The sequence below is a fragment of the Diadema antillarum genome, unplaced genomic scaffold (assembly GCF_040938485.1).
Source record: "Diadema antillarum isolate AM-2024a unplaced genomic scaffold, OU_Dant_1.0 seq00000170_RagTag, whole genome shotgun sequence".
In the NCBI taxonomy this organism is placed as follows: domain Eukaryota; kingdom Metazoa; phylum Echinodermata; class Echinoidea; order Diadematoida; family Diadematidae; genus Diadema; species Diadema antillarum.
In genome coordinates, this window is record NW_027271239.1 from 77,932 (window position 1) to 90,302 (window position 12,371).

The 12,371-nt window shown below is 37.4% G+C and overlaps 1 protein-coding gene across 1 annotated transcript in view; it reads right to left on the reverse strand.

Moving 5' to 3' along the window:
- Positions 1 to 12,371, reverse strand: part of LOC139728253 (uncharacterized) — a 58,253-nt gene that overhangs the window by 31,154 nt on the left and 14,728 nt on the right. The window lies entirely within an intron of this gene.

Genomic DNA, 12,371 nt, shown 5'->3' on the forward strand with positions numbered 1-12,371 from the left:
AACTCACAAATGATTCCTTCTTATTCTTTCTCAATAATAATGATACATTTACTTGTGTAATGTAATAACGCAAAGTGCAGACATGGAATACTAAGTACAGCATAAATAATTAATGTAATCATCGCGATCCCGCTGGGCGCACACAGCGTAAAATGATTTTGAATAATGCATGTTACTCTGCTTGCACCCATGTTCAGAAAAAAAAGTAACAAACGTTTTTAATACAATATGACTTTGCTTATTAAAATTTTATACTGTGTTTCACAAATGATATTTTTATTCTTTCAGAATGGTTCAAAACACGAGGAAGAGATAGGTGTAGAAAGGATTACGAATTCAACCCTGCCGTGCACTTTTCAAGAACGCATGCACAACACACGCGAAGAGATTTTTCGGAAGAAAAACAAAGAACACGTTTTCAACCCCTTCTTTTTTATTCTTTTGGCTACGGTATCAACTCACAAATGATTCCTTTTTATTCTTTCTCAATAATAATGATACATTTACTTGTGTAATAACAATACAAAGACTGCTCATAAGTTTGATTCCTTGGTATGCGACTCCACGCTTATGTTTTTCTTTGTTTTTAGTGCGTACGTTGATAACGAGGAACCAGTTACAATTCGGCGGTCCCACGGACCTCGTTATAACGGGGTTTCACTGTATATGTTTCTGGCGACTGGCCTGTCTTGCGAGTGTGACTGCGATATTGATTTCTAAGCTTGAGGAGACAGGTCAAATGATATTTTGCTTCCATTGTAATGACATCTCCTACGACTATTCTGGCCATTAGTAAGGTGTCATTGAGCTCTGTGATCATGTCAATGATATTTTTATCAGCGTCGGATGTTGACACTTCATGGAGGACATCCTCCACCCTCTGCTCCTTTCTCACAGAAGAAACATTTTTGAACATCTCTGCGCTTGGTGAGCCTTTTTTGGTCTTTATTTTGGGTGTGAACTCTCTTTTCTTTGGCTTCTCCACTTTAGATTTATTGAATTGCAAATGGTAAGCTCTGTGCCATTGAGCAGAGTTTAGTTGTAACAAAGCTTTCAACACTTTCTTCGTTCCAAAACAGAGTTAAACTGGAACAGCATTAATGACTCGGAACTGTTCGACATTCGACAGGAAAGACTTGTAGGGATCTGTCTTGTCACCACTTGCCCTTGAACTCTTTAAGGGACACTTCAAGGGTTCATCGGTGTCTTGCTGGCAAATCACGCAACGATCCCACTTTATTACCATGCATGGATTACATTCTGAAAAGCAAAAGTATTGGAATTTAATCCAATCATCGTATAAACCTTTGAATTCCATTCAATCATTTCACTTAAGGTGGATTGGAGTAATATTGTCATGTATTTGGCAGCAAAGACATTTTCTGGTGAAAATTGATCTCTAGGTATGTACATTTATAATGCCTTGGGCTGTTACAGCAGAAAACACATGTACATGATAAAGGTAATCCTCTGGGGGGAAAAAGGACAAAGCGACTATGCCAGTCAGCTAGTTTCTTTCGTCTGATGAAACATTCTGCAAAACAAACCTCCCTCATCCCACAAAACTTCAAACATCTGTAAACACAAATATAGATTATGGCCAACACAACTATGACAAGACATCGTGTATATTTTTCTGTCCTCATTTGGTATGATTATCTGATTCAGTGAAATTCCTGGTAAAAGATAAAGTTCACCCATAATCTCAGAAGGGAAGTTTTCGGTTGCTGAGACACGTTTCGGTGGCACAAGAAGAATAATGCAGTAGCTGAATGTAGTCAAACATCCTCACCAGTGGTTTCTAAGATGTCTATCTTTGGCTGTTTCTAGATGAATAACTTATCTCAGCATGACCTTCCGTAGCACAACAGGAAGTTGTTCGTGGTTTAAGTAATTAGTTAATCGATGACCATTCAATTTCATGCAATTTAGACCTTGCTAGATTTACGATGGGAGTCAAAATAATGATGGGAGTCAAAATAATGTTTTCCAAAAGACTGCAGTACAATGCACCCCCATTATAACAAACGTCGTCGGGACCAGCAGTTTTCTTCCCGTAATATCGAAATTTCGTTACAACCGAACAGTAAAGTATTAATAGAAGGATATATGATAGCTTTGGGACCTGGTTTTTAACTTTAAACGAAAACGTTTATAATGACGAAAATTATTACCACGTTCGTTATTACAAGGGTGCACTGTACCTGAAAACAGTTCAAAATCTTACTGCACAATAATTTCAGTGTAAAATAAGTGTCAGATTATGGGAGAAGCAGGGACAGATGCAGGAATTCCACGAGGGGGAGGGGCGCCTTTACAAAAAAAAAAGGGGGGGGGGGGTACGTGCTCCCCCTCTATGTTTTTTTTTTTCTATTCATTTATTTTATTTCAACAAAGAAGAGGGGCCGTTGCGCCCCCACCTGGATCCACTATTGAGTATAGGAAAACCGTTTATGTCAGAAACTATTTTCTTTTTAAACTGTATACATATATTTGATTGGTATGTAATATATGTATATCATATTTGATCGGTAATTAATTCCACCAACTCCATGTTTCATATGGTATGATGTTGATCATGGTTTCAAGTTTACGTTAAATATTTTCAATCCATGAAAACATAAATCAATTCACAACAGATCTGAACCTATATGTCACCATATTCCCCTATATATTACGCAAATACGGTATGTATCTATCATAAATTGAGAAATATTGAAATTCAGCATTTTCACCCTAAAAATCAAAAAAAAAAAAAATCCAGAGGGCTCCTGCTCTAATATCAATGAGTAGGTCCTAGGGGATCACCTCTCCAAATTTGGTGATTGTATCCGCCCTGTAACGGTAAGCCCAAATTTTGACATTAAGCGACCTGATTATGGGGGCCGGGGACAATATTTCCCCCCCCCCCCAATATTTTCATTGCCAACTGCCCCCACCCTTCACGAGGAAAAATCAGGCGATTTATTAGGAACACATATATTTTACTATCTCTGAAACCTGCGGGGAATGATTGTGCATACCACCCCCCCCCCCCCTGCTATCTACGCCCCTGCTTGGTGGGGAGGGGTGCTCTGGGAGATGGGAACAATATGTTTGCGAAATATGATATTGCTGTAGAAGTAAAGGAACGACCATAATATACATAAATGACAGGTTTATGAACTGAGCTGCCTTCTCCCCCCCCCCCCACCTCCGTAAATCGATCTATAAGCTTGACTCTTGTATCTTTTTTTTTTCTAGTTCTTGCAGCTTGTCAAAAAAGTTAGTGCTAGTGGCCGTAGATAAAATCTATGCCCTCTCCCCATTCCGCCCTTGGTAAATCAATGCTATGTGTTGATATCACATTTTGTTGAGAAATGCTTATGATAATACTTGTGTCAATTGTCAACGCTTATTTAATGATTCTATTTTAAATTTCCAGAGTGAATGGCTCAATAGTCCATGTCTTTGATTTGGTTTTAATCCCAATTAGTTGCATAATTTATTTTCAGTTTTTCCACAAAATTTCAAAATGTCAAATGAAGAGGCTTATTTACTGTCGCAATTAATTCCTATAGTTTAATATAATTTCAGATAGTTTCAGATGTTTTAAAGAGCAAGTTGCTGCCTTCCGTCTGTCAAATACGTATTCCAGTACTATTCTTTCCATGTTAACAATTCGTGGAATATGGCAAATAGCTTAAAAATCAGGAAGAATGTCAATTTTCCCAGATATTGCTGTCGTGTGGAAGAGAAACTCAGTATGCAAATCCACGACGCAATGAGGTTGCAAATGTCGCAAAGAAATATGTATATTAACTTGAAGAGTTTCAACAACACGGCTCCTTGTCCCCTTGTCCAAACAACTTGTCATCTTGTTTTCTTGTCCTAAACATGTCGACTTGGAGAGTTCCAACAGTTCATCATCTTGTCTTCTTATCCCCCAAAAGTCAAATTCCGAGTTTCAACAACTCGTTATCTTTTTCAACTCGGCCTCTTATCCCAAACAACTTGTTATCTTGAAATCTTGTCCCAAACAAGTCAACTTGCCGAGTTCCAACAACTCGGCTGCTTGTCTTCTTGACCCAAACAAGTCGACTTGCCGAGTTCCAACAACCCGTCATCTTGTATTTTTGTCCAAAGCAAGTCGACTTGCCGAGTTTCGACAGCTCATCATCTTGTCTATTCGTCCCAAACAAATCGACTCAACAACTCGGCTTCTTGTCTTCTTGATCCAAACAAGTCGACTTGCCGAGTTCCAATAACTCGGCTTCTCGGTATTTAACTTGTCTTCTCGTCTTCTTATCTCATCATCTGGTTGGCGCTTATAAGCTTCCGTAGATCGCCAAACGAGCGTGAAGGTTCGGAAGCGTCGTTAATCGTTCGCGAATGTCGTTTTTACTTCAAACCGCAAACTGTTCGCGTACTTTCTGAGGCATTCTCACGCACGTTTAGCGCTTGTTTGGATGACCTACTTTTTCTACAAATCAGAATTGTAGCATATATCTGAACAACTATTAACAACTATATAGTAAAAAAGAAATTAAAGACCACCAAAGAGAAAGAAATGTTTGATGTACAAAAAATCGCAGAATCTAAAGTATGCCAAAACTACATCTGAAACTAGAGATTATGTGTTGAAGAAACTGCCCAAAAAAAAAAATCAAATGGTTTACTAGTGGAGATAGGTCCCATGAAAAAACTCTAGGCCAGCACACAATAGAGAAATGAGAGAAAAAGAAAGGAAAATTTCATGAAAGAAAAAAAAAACTCAAGACAGCTCCCACCAACCCTTGGGTACATTAAATTCTCCCATGATTATTGAAAAATTTGGGTTGTTCGCATTTCCTTCGTGCGTTCTTCGTGCACGTAACATGCTGTACTTTATAGCAATTTCAAGTCGATAAAACACGCAAATATGCATAAAATTGCACAACTTACAACATTAAAATGCAAAAAGTTTTCACCGTGGGAGGAGGACACCCCTCTCCCTCCCACCCACCACCGCCCCCGCCCCCTCGCTCCCTCCGCTCGCTCGTGTTCATGATATTCAGTGTAACGCCCTCCCCACCCCCACCCCCACCCACCTTCGCTCGCTTCCGCTCGCTCGGGCTCGGTTGCGTTCATGATATTCAGTTGAAGAATTAATACAAGAAGTTTATTTAAATGATGCTATTAAAGGTAAATTGTTCAATAATACTACATCAAAATTCATTGCCACCTTAAACAATTGGGACTATTTGAAGTCGATAAAACACGCAAAAACATGCATCAAATTGCACCATGTTCGAAATCAAAATGCAAAAAGTTCTCACCATGGAAGGGGAGATAGCCCCTCCCACGGTGATGATTAATACAAATGTACAAGAAGTTTATTCAAATGATACAATTTTATAGTTAAAGTTGTTCAATGATAATCTACATCAAAATGTACTGATATACTCTCTAAAAAAGAAAGAGTGAATTTTCACTCGATTTTCACTCCCCTTGGTAGTGACGTCAAGGATCACTAGAAGTGGAGTGAATTTCGAGTGAACAGAAATTTCACTCCAAAAGAGAGTGAAAAAAGACGGAAATGTTTTTGCTGGGATGTTCACTCCTTTCTCACTCTAAATTCACTCCTGAGGTATTTCACTCTTTTGTCAGTCGTTTTTCACTCCTTTCTCACTCTCAATTCACTCCTATTGTATTCACTCTCCTTTAACTCCGGAGGTTTTTCACTCCTTTTTCACTCTTTTTTTCAATCCTTTTTCAATCTTTTTTCAATTCCAAACGGAATTACACTCTACATGAGCACACATCTCTATCACCATTGATCACAGCATTCAGTGCACTACTTATTCAACCCTGGAAGAAAAGTGACAATATAGTGATGAATTTGGGAATAATCTAGGTGGTCTGGAGCCATTTTTGGAATAATAAATACCAATCAAACTAATACAAACAAAAACAGCAAGCAACGTTCATAATACAGATATTTGTTAATATTAATGCATGTATTTAGAAGCCAACGATCCACCACTGGTAGCCCAGTGCATTGCCAACTTTGTGTTCCAGTTTTGAAAGTAATTCTTACCCGAGCTGGATCAATACATGAAACTGAATAAATATAAGCTAGTAATCCAAATGGCTGTTGTTTCATTCTTTCTTATCAATTTATTCTTTCTTTAAGTAGCATTGAGGGGGATATAAGAAGATAATGTACTAATGCTACGCATGTTATGTTTTTTTTTTTTTTTTTTTTTTTTTTTTTTAATGAGCTGAATCTCTTTAATATATGTGTGATGTCCACTGGATCACCTGAAATTTAAGAAAAAAAGGAATATTCCTCTTGAAATATCTAAACTTCAACTGCAGAGCAGTACACCATTACAAACAGTCTTCATGTGCTGAGTATCTGGTTTTCCATGAATTATGTGGCCAACAATAATTATACATATTTTTATCATTTAAGAACAACTGTCACCATAATCATCACAAGGTCCCTGTAAATATGCTATTCTAGCTGTCATTCCCAAAGCTCTACAAATGGAGAGTTTGTTTGCAAAAACTGCTAAGTCCATATGTGCCAAATGGAGATATTTGCGATTAAAGGTCAAGAAAAATAAAGAGAATAATAAGAAAATGTTTGCTTCTTTTGATCATAACTTCAAAAATGTACCTTTATATGTAGTGACCAATATATAATTTAAAAGGTACTATTTTGTACTTTATGACAGAGACCGTACTTCAAAATCTTTAAAAATGGACATATCGGTTTTTGCGAACAAACTCTTCAAATATTAACATCACACATTTCCCTGAAAATATGCCAAATTCATGAAGTTTGTGCAAAAGTGAAAAAATTTACAAGTACCCTTCCTGAACATGTTTAATTTTCGACTACAAGTGAATATAATTATTGCATGTTCAATGATAAGCTACAAAAGACTTACAAAGTATAGTCACCATTATCTATATTATAATACAAAAACAATTACACATGTAGTAGGGATTGTGATTGCTTCGAAAAATTGACAAAAATACAAAAATTTTCAATACTGCATGGCTAATCAAGTTTGGATCCTCTGTCATGTAACACAGTGATGCTCTACAAGTACATTGTATAAATACCTAAACATACTCGATCAGAGAAGCATGGTCTTGACTTTAAGTAGGCTTTAGGTGGGGTATTTATGTAGATGATAGAGCCAGAGGGGGGCCTCCCTGGAACCCCCCAGACCTCGGCCATCAACCGTGCGATCATTACAAAATCCACACACAAATTGCCTGTGACATAATCTATAAAACGGTAATGTTGATTTTCAACAACAACAAAAAAAAAGTACCTTGGCTAAATTATGCTAATTTGAGCATGAAATCAGACCATTTGCCATAAATAAAGTTCCAAAAAGGCACATTTTTTGTTTTTTGTGTAAATATTCTTTCTAGTGTCCATAGCAAATGAAAGAGAAAAAACTGTGCCATCAAAAAATTCTGAAGTATTTATTTTTTTTTTCTATTTACTCATGTATTTCTTTGTTTCTTACTTTTTGTTTTTCATTGCCTTTTCAATGAAATTTGTCAGCAACACGTCCAGCATGAAAATATTCATGTTATTGATTACAATCAATAACCCCCAAAATAATCATGCCTTCATGAAATTTGGCATGGAATGTCAAAGGGAAGGAGGGCTCGTAGCCCCCCCCCCCCCTCAACCGGGCCTACTATTTATGGAAACAGAATTGCAATCAATACAGTTGACACAACATGTATCATATCATTGATCTTCTTCACCTAAATAAGGCATCATTGTACAATATTGAACACTTGTAATCCTTCCGAGTTTTGCCAGATGTAGCAACAACTAATGCATGCAAACTGAATTTCTTATAGAGTGATTTCATGTGACGTCATGTTGGCCACCATAATGGTGGCTTCCATAGCAAAGGCGATCAATATTCATTCATGCATGCCTCTCTAACAAAGGTGTTCTTTTGCCTTAGGTTTCCCTGAAGTAAATATTGCTGCAGCTTTTGTATGCAGTCTTGATTTCTAGTCGGTTTAGGCAATTGACTTCACTAGGCTGCGTTCACATAGAAGTATACGGTATTCGCTATTCGCTATTCGGGCACCCAGTACACCATCACCCGCACCGTCAACTCGCCATCCCATGCAGTGAGGATTTCTTCCTCCTACATCCCAGCAAATCTTATTAACAATTTCTAAACTGCATCAGAATGTCAGTCTACATGCTTATTTTTGCTAAAGGGCAAATCCAGACCAAAATTGTCCTTATTTCATAAACGAGAGACGGTATACGCTGCAAGAAAATCGAACAAGCTCATTTCCCACTTTGCTATACTATTCTATGCTATTCGGTACATTCAAATAGTGCCCTCTTATGTGAACCGGTGTTAGGAAATCCTATTGTTCGATTCAAGCTATTCGCGTGCCTTGAAAACGAGCCCCAAATACCCAAATAGTATACTTCTATGTGAACGCAGCCTTATGGTGGGCAATTGTGACATCACTGCTAACACTCTATAAAATATGATTGTCAATTGCAGGTTATCTTAATAATTTGTTACGAGATCAAGGGAAGAATTATCCATAAGTTTGACTTGGCACATTAGTGAACTAATCTATTTAACTCCATCTACTCTAATGCCGTGGATTTATCAATGATGGGCTGCAGATGTTTCGTGGAAAAAGAAGTTGAACCAATTGAGCTTCTACCCACAAGTTTTTCAAAGTACAGTACATCAATTACATAAAGGTGAAAATGTACAAAATAACTCTGGGTCCCGTAACCCTAGGGATCAATGATTCCCATCAATTTTGTTTCATTTTTTTAAAAGATTTTTCCCCCTACTCCAAAGAAGATGGATGCAATAAATTCGAGCACATGCATATTGTACTGCATCAATGCTAATCAAAGGGGTGACAAACGTATGTGGTAACTTAATCACAACATGGAGACATGATCTTCATCCCAAGAGCATGGATGACCATTGGAAGATTCTACTATTTAGCTGCTATTTGTAGCATTCCCCCCCCCAAAAAAAAAAATAAATAAATAAATAAAAAAAAAAAATGAGGGAAAGAAAAAAAATTACATGCGAGTGTCTGTCAACAGTTTTCTCTCTTGAATATCAGACCATAAAAAGGTTTTATTAAAGCAAGTCAGAATTGCCTGGAGAGAAGGGGGTGCTTAATCATGAGCGCAGCAAGATTCGTATCATGCGGAATGCCAAGCTGTGTGTGGCCAAACATTCTTTGATATGCTTGGAACACCTCACAGATGAATGTATTGATTAACATGTGGCCATGAAGAGGATATTTTTTTACTACTATATAAGTCAAAACTATTTTCAGTTACTAGTATATACAACAATACACAATTTAAAACATTAACAATCACACATTCTATGCAACAAACTCTTTTCGTCGGCAAGCCCAGTTCTACTTTTAATGTTGAAGTGCTGCAGTACATCCTGGTAACAGCTTCATGCTAAACTACCGCTGAGCCTGATGAGGCTGACTCTTCAACAAGAATGTAAGTTCCAACGTCAGAGGAGCATATGCTGTATCTCAAAAGAGGAAAAAGCAAGGGTATTTAGACCTACACACCGATGGTAGCTGTCTCTTCTCACTGGGCTTCTAATCTAACGTTGGAATGGTGCTCGGTCAATGGGCTTGGTGAGAGCTGCAACTACTCTCTCTCTCTCTCTGCCTGAGGTGATGTGTGGTGTCATAGCTCCTCAAGGTCTTCAAATGATACTCAATGAATCCATGATCCTTGCCATACAGGTATACTCCTGAAATATAAAAATGCATTGTAAGTCAAAGCTTTTTCTTGAGTCTCAACAAATTTGACTTTGGCACAGAGTTGACTATAACTGATGAAGATCTGATAGCAGTAGAAATACATGTAGTGGCATTCTTATGGAAGAAAACCAGAATAGGTTTATTATAAATGAACGGCGCAACTGGCATGTGGAACTTAAGTTACATTACGTTACGTTGAAGTTAACGTTCATCGAACCCAAGTCATGGAATCAGGCCAATCTGCACACAACTTTATTAGACATCTATGAGAAGGTACATCACAATCCCCACATTGCCTGTATATTTGCACAATGAGTTTATTAAGAAATAGATGCAATTTCCCTGTAAAGGCCATTTTTTTTTTTTTTTTTTTTTGGGGGGGGGGGGGGGAGGTCATGCCCATAATCTGAAAAACTTTGGGTCCTTGCCCCCTAACTAAACAAGGATGATCAACTCCTCGTTTGGTTGCTTAATTCTGTCCACTAGCTCTTGAGAAAAGTTGAAAATGTTGAAGTTTTTGCAAGCTAGATGAATAAGATACCATGTATGTCACTTAATCTTTCTGCTAAAGAGGGCTAAAAAAAGTTGTAGATCACATAAACTTACGAGTATAAACTTACATGTCCTTTTGCATCTTGTGTGGTGTCTCACAAAGTGGGGTACTGCATCGCAACTGCCTTGGCCACAACATCCTTTGCTCACTACTTGGTATCTGAATTTAAAAAGAAAGCAAGAAAAATGTTAATCATATTCTACATTATTTGTACATTTATTTATTGCTACTTGAGCCAGATATCAGTTAATACATATGAACATTTCATGCAGATAGGTTAAGTGTGAATGTGCACAGTTAGTAGAAAAATTTATACAAGATGTGATTATCCATTGAACTTCATGGCACATCAACTCCCACTTTTTTTATTAATCATTGTGATGATTAAATCATAAGTATTGGGACTATTATCAAATCAATATACATGTGGCCCGATGGGGCTACCACGAAAATAAGTCAGCGTGGAGTCTTGTACGTACACTCTGTTTACATGTTTTATACAAGTATACCAGTCTTTATTTTTAAATCTATAACCATCACTTCATTAACAATGTTACACTTACCAGTCCATTCTACTTTCTTTCCTTTTTTTTTTTTTTTGGGGGGGGGGGGGGCAAATTTTAGTCTGCTTTTCTCTATACTTGAGAAGACCAAAAAAAAAAAACAAACAAAACCAAATGAACAGGCAAATTACATGGTTATATATTGGATGGAAATGTACATTGTAGTACAAGACATGACAATGGGAAACTGGTATTCCAGACCAATTTTCAAATTATAATAATGATATATGAATAATAATAATATTCTACATAATTGAACTTACGCTGTACAGTTTTCTGCTTCCATTTTCAACAACAAATATGCTGCAATGAACTTGATGTGCAGATGTCTCCTCAGAACAGTCAGAACTCCTTCCTTCAGCTTTTGAAGTATCTCTTCCCCCTTGAAGTGATGTGTGTGTTGAATTCCTGGGCAAATAAGTAAAATTTAATGGTTTTATGAATACCAGGTAATACAAATGGCATGAGGATAGTAGGTTCCTCCAGTTTACATTATAAACTTGAAGAGCAAAATCATTTAACATACATATTTGACATAAGCAACAGCTCTACTTTCAAATACACAACTCAAGACTGACCATAACATGGTTTTCACTTCTGTCGATACGGCAAGTACACGGTACACATTTTTCTTAAATACAAGTACTAACCTGCAAGACATTCATTGTCAGAGGGAAGGACAGCTCCAAAACTGCTCCATGAAGTATCTTGAAAATCATTTCTTCAAACAAAATAAAACCAACCAAGCATTCAGTCTCTTAATGTAGCCTCTTATGTAATTACTAAGACTCTAGAATGTAAAATAAATATAAATCAATTTCAAACTAGTCTCCCTTCATTAATCATTGTGGAAAACAACAGAATAGCTTACAGCAGGGTTAATGCAATGGAAGTCCATATCTCAGAGGCTCCTTCGCTGATGTTGGCCCGGTGTTTCCAGCATTCGTCAACCCTGAATTCAATGGCTAGTCGTTGTATGACCACATCTGGTACCGTACTTTGCAATCTGGTGATCTGCACCCTCTTCGTGTGACAGAGACTGTACAGCTATCAATATCTGTCTTTGTTCTCCAAATGATGACCCCTACACCGAGTTCCTTTAAATCACCATCACTCCCGAAGAGCTGTCATGTCTACGTCCTTATCTGGAGGAAAGTATGAAAACACAAGGTTCAGAAATGGATATAGAACTCATTTCCACAAGACCATGCAGTTGTTTTGTCCACACAAATACTAAGTGAGCACCAATACAAAAGCTAGTAGGCCTATTACTTTTTTTTAGCTACATCAGCATATAATGTTAGAATTAAAGACCCAAAGATGATCTCTGCCAAATTTCAATACCTAAGGTCACCTGTAACTTTCATAAAAAACAATGTTGAAAATAGTACCAGTCATCGTCTGCTACAAGGGGATCGATCTCCATGATGTGTGAGCACGCTGATCTTCAGATAGAAGTGCGA